This window comes from Peromyscus maniculatus, chromosome X (genome assembly GCF_049852395.1).
Source record: "Peromyscus maniculatus bairdii isolate BWxNUB_F1_BW_parent chromosome X, HU_Pman_BW_mat_3.1, whole genome shotgun sequence".
Taxonomy (NCBI): Eukaryota; Metazoa; Chordata; class Mammalia; order Rodentia; family Cricetidae; genus Peromyscus; species Peromyscus maniculatus.
The window spans coordinates 118,859,913-118,870,124 of NC_134875.1; the positions used below are offsets into that span (position 1 = coordinate 118,859,913).

Below are 10,212 nucleotides of genomic sequence, written 5' to 3' on the forward strand. Positions count from 1 at the left end.
CAAACTCTTTGGACAAGAGCAAAAGGCAGCCACATTCATCAGCAAAATATCACAAGAATGATCTCTAGGCTATCTATTAATATTCTTCTCCTCTGAAACCTTCTTTAGGTAGTCCCCCACAGTTCATCAAATCACACTGAGCACCACTGTCTTCAATGCTTCTACTAGGATGACCCATTAAGCAGCATTTAAAGCATTCAACTGCTTTTCTAATCCACAGTCCCAAGATCCATATTCCTTCAAACAAAAACATGGTCAGGCCTATCACAATACTCCAGTCCCTGGTACCAACTTCTGTCTTAGTAAGGGCTTCTATTGCTGTGAAGAGACACCATGATCACATCTATTCTCATAAAGGAAAACATTTAATTGGGGCTCACTTACAATTCATAGGTTCAGTCCATTAGCATTATGGTGGGGCATGGCAGTGTGCAGGCAGACATGGTACTGGAGAAGTGAATGAGAGTCCTACATCTTGCAGGTAACAGGAAGTGGTCTGCCTCACTGGGTGTGGCTTTAGCATATATGAGACCTTAAAGCCCACCTCCACAGTGACACACTTCTTCCAACAAGGCCACACCTACTCTAACAAAGCCACACCTCCCAATAGTGCCACTTCCTTTAGGGGTCATTTTCTTTCAAACCATCATAGAATGCATTAACTGTGCATTTCCATACATGCATACAAGGTACATGAAGATACCATCAGACCACAAACTTTATCTCTTTATTTTTGAATCTGTACCCAGCACAGTATCTGGTATGAGAAAGAAGAAGCCCTAGTTTCAGTTCCTAGCACCACAGAAAAATAAGCATGATGGCACACACCCTTAATTCTAGTGCTGAGGAGGTAGAAGCTGAAGGATCAGAAGTTCACAGTCATCCTCAACAACATAGCAAGTTTGAGCCTAGAGCACATGAGACCTTGCCTCAAAAACCAAATAAAATAGGTCCAGGAAGATGGCTCCATGCATTAAAGTTTGCCCTGCAAACTTGATGACCTTTGACCTCTACACATGTTCTGTGGCACACTTGTACTCACTACATCACACACGACAATAATTGAAAATTTAAAAAACAAAAGATTTACAAATTTTAAGTAATGATTTTATTATGATTAGATGTAGCTTCTTCATTTTCTCTTGGTCACCAAAACGTGTGTATTAATAAGGTGTAAAATATTTCTAAGATCTTACATTCAATGTTGATTAGTTTTAATTACTTGTTTTCCATCTAAAACACTGTCTATTAAATCTCTTGGCTATGATGGAAAGATTCTGCACTGTCTAGCATAGACTTTGATCTGCTCTGATTTGCCTTGGTGGCTGAGTGTTCTGGTACCAAGAACATAGGCCCTGGGCTAAAAAAAAGATCAGGAAGGCAAGATCTACTCATTCCGGTGCTATGATAGATGTGACTCCTTATGGGGAAAGTCAAACACTGGTCATCCAGGTGGAGGGATATATTCTGCAACTCCACTGTACATCCATTCTAGAAATTCACTCTAGGTAAGCAGTTTCCTCAATGTGGACTGTTTGGGAATTGCTGTGGCCTATTTAAGTTCTCTATGGCCTGTCATTTGTGATGTTTACTCAGTGAGATCATTGAATAGATGGAGTTTGCTTTCAATATTTGAGTTAAAGCAAAATAAGTTAAATGGGACTCATTTATCCATCTTATCTTTTAAAATGGCTGAAGGACATTTTAAATTATTAATTTTTATTTCTAGTTCTGAAGCCTATGAATTTAATCCTAGAACTGTTCAGCTACTAAAATAAGATAAATAAGGCAACACAAAATCCTTCTTTTCAAGCTATATGCTAGCGACATCATTTAGTCTATTGTAGGGTCTTTCCATTAAAAGAAATCATAGAAAGAAAAGATGTTACAAACATAGAATTATCTTCAGTATCAAAAAAGCAGGTTTTTCAATTCAAGACTAGCAGGGTATGGTGGGCTAATGTCTATAATTCCAGAGCTCTGGAGAGGGAGGGGAGGAAGGAGGATTGGTACCATAAATTCAAGACCAGCCAGAGAGCTCTGCAGTATTAGTCTGTTTCAAAAGGCAGAACCACAACAACAAAATCCCCAAAGTCCAAATCTTTGAGGTCTTTACAAAATTTTAAAATTACTTTCTGGTCTTGCCAATGGGTATTACAGGTATTATAAGATTTTTGTTTTTTATGTGTCAACTTTGCATGGAGAAAATGTTTGCAAAAAAGCACAGCAAGCCAGCAGCAATAGGGTTTCTCTGTGTTCTACTTCTATTTGTTACAACATTTCCAGTTATATAATCTCTCTGCAGAGAATGAGGAGGACTGCTGGGAATTAGATGTGTTAGACACATGGGTGTAGGTCTCTCTCCCAGTCTGAGCATTCAGTGCTTAATGCACAATTCTTTCCAGGATGCATCCTTGCTAGTTGCTGGGCTCAGTTGGTAATTTTTTAAAATCACTTTTCATTCTCTGTACGTAATTCTAATCTACAACCTTCTTCCCCGTTGTTTTAATGCCACTGATTCCAATAATGAGAACAGTGTGTCTCATCCAAGTGCCAAGCCCATCATGTAGTAACTGCTATAAAAAGGGCAGAGGAGGAGCAATCAATCGTCGATGAAGAAGCCCCTGTCTTTGTCATATGAATTAAACAGAGAGGAGCACATGAATCTCAACATTTATCTACTCCTTATTGAGTGGAAGGAAAAATGTCACGCCTCATTTGCAATCCCCACACATTGTTCTCACAGCAATTTGGAATCTGAAGGCTAATTCTCATGGTATCAAGGAGCAAGAGAGACAGATGAGCTCCATAGAAGACCACCAAATGCAATCTCCACCCTTTGCTTTGAAATGTATTAAATTGAAATGTAATTGTCTGAAATGTATTAAATCCATTTGATGGCAAATTGCTATTTCAGTCACATAAGCTAGTTCTAAATCTCAAAGGGAAAGAATATATATTCATGATTTTTAAAACTGAAATGTTTCATGTTGGATTGCTACATGAAACCATGAAAAATGAACTTGGAAAAGATATGAAAAATCTATGCCTTGTGCTTCTTGTACATTTCAATACCAGATTTTAGTGTGATATATAGTGATGGTTGCCATAGCAACAATGATCCAGGACCTTGATTATGCATATAAGAAAACTGGCAGCAAGGTGCAGCAGCCTTTGGCCAGAAAAAGCTGCCTTGCTCATAGTCATCTAATTGTTTCACCTTTATCATCAATCATCTAGATTTGTGCTGTGTAAATTACTGGTCAACTAACTGAATTGTGGGCTCTGAGCTGATTCTCTTGATAGCTCTCAGAACACGAGGACAGAACAAGATAAAGTGCATATGAATTAGATCCCTTTGTCTCAGTTGCTTAAGAAATCAACAAAATTGATGATTTCTGAAACACTATAATTAAGAAAAAGGAGAACCCACATAGTTTGAATTAAGTAGTGTGGTGACAGACATTTACCTAAATGATACAAGGTTGCTTTGGAATAAAACTATTGCACACATGGTCTAGCATAAGATGTATCACTCGACTTTTCAACAAAATGGCTGACAGCATTTAGTATGCTGGCATAGAGCTATGGGTCTTTAGCTGATTTCTTATTCTTAAGTTATTAGTATTGAAACCTTGTATTCAAAATGAACTTACCATAGGCATTGAGTCAAAACTAAACCATGGCACCATAATTTCTCTAAAAGGTTTTCATGAAAATAGCTTTGAGGGGAAAAACAAACTGGAGAGCTTCTAGTCTAGTTTCAAACTTTTCAAACTCAGTGAAAATGCTGCTTTCCAGATAGGCGCAATGATTGTACAATGTTTGGCACTATGTAGTGTTTTTATCTTGAGGTAAGAAAAAAATACCCAATGATAAAACTTCATGAAAATAGTAGGATTTGTTTATGATGAGTTAGCTACTTCAGTAATTATAGTTCAGTTTTCTAATACTTAGAGTAGACTCCATTTCAAAAATTAAAGCTGTGCCCCCACCCTACCCCCCCATTCCCCTCAGTCGAATGGGCTGCATTCTTTTGGAATGCAACCCAGAACGGGGTTCTGGTGACTCCAGCCGCGTTCGCTCCTCAGTCCTTTCGCTTACCCACCGCTGTACCTGGCAGATCGCCCCTCCCATGCCAGGACTGTGCTACCATTTGCGCCATGTCCTACCAATACCCGGCACTGACCCCGGAGCAGAAGAAGGAGCTGACTGACATCTCTCATAGAATTGTGGCTCCGGGCAAGGGCATCCTGGCTGCAGATGAGTCCACCGGAAGCATTGCCAAGCAGCTGCAGTCCATTGGCACCGAGAACACGGAAGAGAACAGGTGCTTCTACCGCCAGCTGCTGCTGACTGCTGATGACCCTGTGAATCCCTGCATTGAGGGGGTGATCCTCTTCCACGAAACATTCTACCAGAAGGCAGATGATGGACGACCCTTCCCCCAAGTTTTCAAGTCCAAGGGCGGTGTTGTGGGCATTAAGGTAGATAAAGGTGTGGTGCCCCTGGCGGGAACCAATGGTGAGACCACCACCCAAGGGCTGGATAGGCTGTCTGAACGCTGCGCCCAGTATAAGAAGGATGAAGCTGACTTTGCTAAGTGGCGTTGTGTGCTAAAGATTGGGGAACACACTCCCTCAGCCCATGCCATCATGGAAAATGCCAATGTTCTGGCCCGTTATGCCAACATCTGCCAGCAGAATGGCATTGTACACATTTTGGAGCCTAAAATATTCCCTGATGGGGACCATGACTTAAAGCACTGTCAGTATGTAACTGAGAAGGTACTGGCTGCTGTCTACAAGGCTCTGAGTGACCACCATGTCTATCTGGAAGGCACATTGCTGAAGCCCAACATGGTCACCCCAGGCCATGCCTGTACCCAGAAATTTTCCAATGAGGAGATTGCCATGGCAACTGTCACATCACTTTATTGCACAGTACTCCCTGCTGTCCCTGGGGTCACTTTCCTGTTTGGAGGGCAGAGTGAGGAAGAGGTGTCTGCCAACCTCAATGCTATCAACAAGTGCCCACTGCTGAAGCCCTGGGCCTTGACTTTCTCTTACAGTCAAGCCCTGCAGGCCTCTGCTCTGAAGGCCTGGGGTGGGAAGAAGGAAAACATGAAGGCTGCCCAGGAGGAGTACATCAAGCGAGTCCTGGCCAACAGCCTTGCTTGTCAAGGAAAGTATACTCCAAGTGGTCAGTCTGGAGCTGCAGCCAGTGAATCTCTCTTCCTCCCTAACCATGCCTACTAAGCAGAGGCGGTCTAAGGCTGCCCCACCGACACTCCAGCCTCCTTCCTACCCACTTGCTATTGAAGAGGGGGCCTTCAGGCACTTTCCCATCACTCTTATGCTGCCCTCGTGACTGGTGTGTGGTGTTGTCTGTGAATGCTAATTATGCCATCCCTTCCAGACCACTGCCAATAAACAACTATTTAAGGGGGAAAGAATTAAAGCTGTGAGGTTAAGCAAATTCCTCAATGTCAAATATATTTGATAATGTCTCCTCTTATTATGTATTTGTGGAATTTGATCTGCTCTATTTTCCTTAACATGTATCTACCATATAGTCTAGATTCTGTCATATTTTCAATACTACATGATCAGGACATGAAATCTTTTCAGTTTTCCATCAATCACATTCTGTGTCTGGGGTTATCTCCTGGTCCTGCCTGGCCTACAGTCAGGACAAATATCTCACCCACCAATCCTGCAGCTGCTTGGACCCAAATAAACACACAGATGCTTATATTATTTATAAACTGTATGGCTGTACGGGTCAGGGTTCTTGCTATCTAGCTCTTATATCTTAAATTAACCCATTTCCATAAATCTATATCTTGCCATGTGGCTTGTGGCTTACCGGTACTTTACATCTTGTTTCTCATGGCGGCAGTGGCTGGCAGCATCTCCTGACTCAGCCTTCCACTTCCCAGAATTCTCGTTTCTCCTTATCCTGCCTACACTATACTTCCTGCCTGGCTACTGGCCAATCAGCATTTTATTTATCAACCAATCAGAGCAACACATTCACAGCATCTCCAGTAACATTCTGTGATAAGCTGTCTTAGTTATTAGACTAATTACCTTTCCCTTGCTGTGACAAATAGTGACAATAAACAACTTCAAGGAGGAAGGGCTTATTTGGACTAATGCTTTGAAAGTCCAGTGCATCATGACAGGAAAGGCACAGGGGCAGGATCATACTGTAGCTGGTTATGTAGTGTCTGCAGTGAGAAAACAGTGAGATAGATGAAGATGCTCAGCTGGATTTCTCCTTTTTATTCAGTTAGAAACCCTAGTGCATAGGGATGGTGCAGCCCACATTCAGAGTTGGCCTTTCCTCCCTCATTCAACCTCTCAGCAGATGGCCTCACAGATATGCCCAGAGGTGTGGCCTAGTTGATTCCAAGTCCAGTCAAGTTAACAATGAAGATAAACCCTCACAGTTCTAGATGTAATGATTCAAAATAACCAGCATTATTATTTCAGTTTCAGAGGGATAGAAATTTTGGAACAATTTAGTAATTGTGCCTTACGGTCTCTTCTGAGGATAGAGTTAGAACATCAGCCAGCATGCAGATGTCTGAAGGTTGACTGGGGCTGGAAGATCTGCTTCTAAGATGGTTAGTTCTATGACATCACTAGTCAAGAGGCTTTAGTCCCTGTCATGTGAGTCTCTCCATAGAGTGGCTTGATTCTTCTCACAGTTTGCCAGTCAGCTTCCCTGATAGTGAGTGATCTAAGAGACCAAGGGTAGGTGGCCACACACCTTTGGTCACTTTCTCCACATATTTGTTAAATGCAAACCACTAACTTTAGCCCACTCTCAATGGGAGATTTCACTTTTTAAGGAAAGCAGTATCAAAAAATATTATGAACACAATTTCAAGCTATCACAAAGCTCACTTTGGAGTTCAGAAAACACTGTAGCCATGGCAACCTAGAGCATAGAAAAACAATCCAATTTCATGTACTTAAGGGAGCTAACAATATGGCTACAATGAAGCTGCCTACACTAAATATGATGAGTAATGCTAGGAAAGTTTTCATTATTCAAAGACTGGTAATACTCTAATATGTCTGAATAATATAGAGGAGACTATTTAAATGATGTTGTGCCATTGAAATACAATTATAGTAATGCAACATTTTCCCCTTAAAATGTCAGGCTCACAGTTGGCACCATTTTTTTTTTATAAAGATTCAAGGACAAGACATATTAGAAAAGAGAAATATCATGTTAAGATAATCTATTAATAGCTATTGATGCCTTTCTTGCTCTTACTGAGTCTGTTGATTAACAGTTGTTTGATTTGTTTTTGTGTTTGCTATATAGCCTTGACTGGCCTAAACTACTCTATATAGTCTAGATCTGTGCTTTTTTTGAGTGATTTTTATTTATTTTTAACTAATTTAATTTTACATATCAGCCACAGATTCCACCATCCTCCCTCCTCCCACCCCCTAGTCTTCTTTCCCAACTCACCCCCCCATTCCCACCTCCTCCAAGGCAAGGTATCCCCTGGGGAGTCAGAACAGCCTAGTAGATTCAGTTGAGGCAGGTACATTCCCCTCCTCCCTGCACCAAGGCTGAGCAAAGTGTCTCAGCATAGGCCCTAGGTTTCAAAAAGCCAGCTCATGCACCAAGGACAGGTCCCGGTCCCACTGCCTGGGGGCCTCCCAAACAGTTCAAGTTTAAACAACTGTCTCACTTATCCAGAGGGCCTGGTCCAGTTCCATGGGGGCTCCTCAGCTATTGGTCCACAGTTCATGTGTTTCCACTAGTTTGGCTATTTGTCCCTGTGCTTTTTCCAGTCTTGGTCTCCATATCTCTTGCTCATATGATTCCTCCTCTCTCTCGCCGATTGGACTCCTGGAGCTCCACCTAGGCCTTGGCCATGGATCTCTGCATCTGTTTCCATCAGTCACTAGATGAGAGTTCTATCATGACAGTTAGGATGTTATCTTGAGTGTGGTAACCCAGACTCAGAAAGACAAACATGGTATATACTCACTCATAAGTGGATACTAGATGTAAAGCAGAGGCTAACTAGACTGCAACTCACAACTCCAGGGAGGCTACCTAGTAAAGAGGACCCTAAGAAAGACACAGGGATCTCCCAGCAACAGAGAAATGGATGAGATCTACATGAGCAAACTGGGGGTGAGGGGCGGGTAATGGAGGGCAAGGGTTGGGGGAAATAGAGCTTAGGGGAGCGGGAGGTCCCAGCTGGATCAGGAACAGAGTGGGAGAACAAGGAAAGAGGTACCATGATAAACGAAGACCCCATGGAAATAGGAAGAAGCAGAGTGCTAGAGAGGTCCCCAGAAATCCACAAATATACATCCACTGTAGACTACTGGCAATGGTCAAGAGAGTGCCCGAGCTGACCTACTCTGGTGATCAGATGGCTGAACACCCTAACTGTCAGGACAGATCTGCCTTACACATGTGATCATGCTGCCTCAGCCCCCTGGATGTTGAGATTACAGGATCTTTTGGTACTCTCACAGTTACAGCTCCTTCAGCCCCTGCTTTCTAATGTCCCAGTCCTTCAACTTTGGTAATAATTTAAAGCCAGAGAGAGGAGTGAAGGGTTTTTAAACACTGAGCAACTAAAGTCATCTCCTTAGTGCAATAAGGAGCATGTCTGCCTCATAAGCTGAAAAACTGAATAACCAAGCGAATTCTCCTATTTCTGAACAAGATGAGAAAACAGGCAGAGAGATCTAATTGGAACCCTATGACCACTGATGTGTTTTCTTCCCCCAGCAACCTGCACAGCATCTTCTAGCACTATGAAATACAGCCAGCAGGGAGAGAGTTTCCTGGTGAGTTTGAGTTTGATTCCAGCCACCAAAGTGGGTGGGAGAGAGACCAGTTGGTGGGTCTCAGGGAGAGTGGAGGAGGGATAGACAAAAACAAAACACACTGTATGCGTGCATGCAATTTCCAAAGAATAAATACAAACACTATATTTTAAAGTACCTTAAAACATAAAACCAAGTATTGATGGCTGGAATTCATTGAGCTTATTCTGGGACCAAGTCCTACATTACTTTTTGTACTATCAGCAATGCCTTTGAAACTGTTATTAAGGAACTACATACCCATTATAGAGAAATTGGAAATGTAAAAGAAGCAAAGAAGTGAGTCACCACCCCCAAGTCATCATCCATCTTAATAAGAACTATATTTCCTTAGCTTCCTTAGTTCGTACATAGTTTACATTGTTGAGAATTACACTGTTCACAGACTTTTGAATATTATTACTCACATAATATCAAGAAAACAAACCATTTCTCCAAATCATTTTGCAGCTCTTTCCTGCTGTTTGTGATGGTAATGTAATTAATTGTTCAATGAGTTGCCACTCACAATATTGAATGTCTCCATCGTATTGGATCTGCTAGGTGTTGTAATCACTTCATTTGATGATACTGCTTTTCCTTGCTCTCCCAGTTCGGCTACTCCAGTGATTGCTGCCAGCTGTTGCATAAGTGCTCGATCTGATGATATTTCTGCGCCTATTTATCTGCTACTTGCTATCTGTTCTCCACTTTTGCTTGAGAGTTTTTTAATCAATTCATTATTTGGAACTATATGCAAGGTTATCATCGATCATTCTCCATAGGGCAGCATTAGGTGTACTGCAATGAGCTCCCATTTATCTTCCTATGCCAGATTCTGTGCCTTATTCATTAGGAAAATTTTATTATTTTTAGATATATCCACAAACAACCCATGTCTTGAATAAGGACATATTATGTTAAACTTAATGATACGACCTTCTTTCTCCTTTTTTTTCCACCCCAAACTAAAAACAAGTTTTTGAGTGATGTCTTAGGATTTCTATTGCTATGAAGAGACACCATGATCATGTCAACTCTAATAAAGGAAAACATTTAATTGAGGTGGCTCACAGTTTCAGAGGTTCAGTCCATTATCATCATGGTGGGGAGCATGGCAGCACGCAGGCAGACAGGGTGCTGACTACATCTTGATCAGAAGGCAACAGGAAATGAACTGTGACACTGAGTGAAGCATGAGCAAGAGACCTCAAAGCCCACCTTCTCAGTGACACACTTCCTTCAACAAGGCCACACCTCCCAATAGTGCCACTCCCTATGAGCTTATGAAGGGCCATTACATTCCAACTACCACAAATGGCATCTCCACTTCTCGAATCATGACGAAAAGGAC

General features: G+C 41.8%; 1 pseudogene; it reads left to right on the forward strand.

Annotated features, from left to right (window-relative positions):
• The first annotated feature begins 4,133 nt into the window (after positions 1–4,133).
• LOC102910194 (fructose-bisphosphate aldolase A pseudogene) lies at positions 4,134–5,466 on the forward strand (annotated as a pseudogene).
• Positions 5,467–10,212: the final 4,746 nt, after the last annotated feature.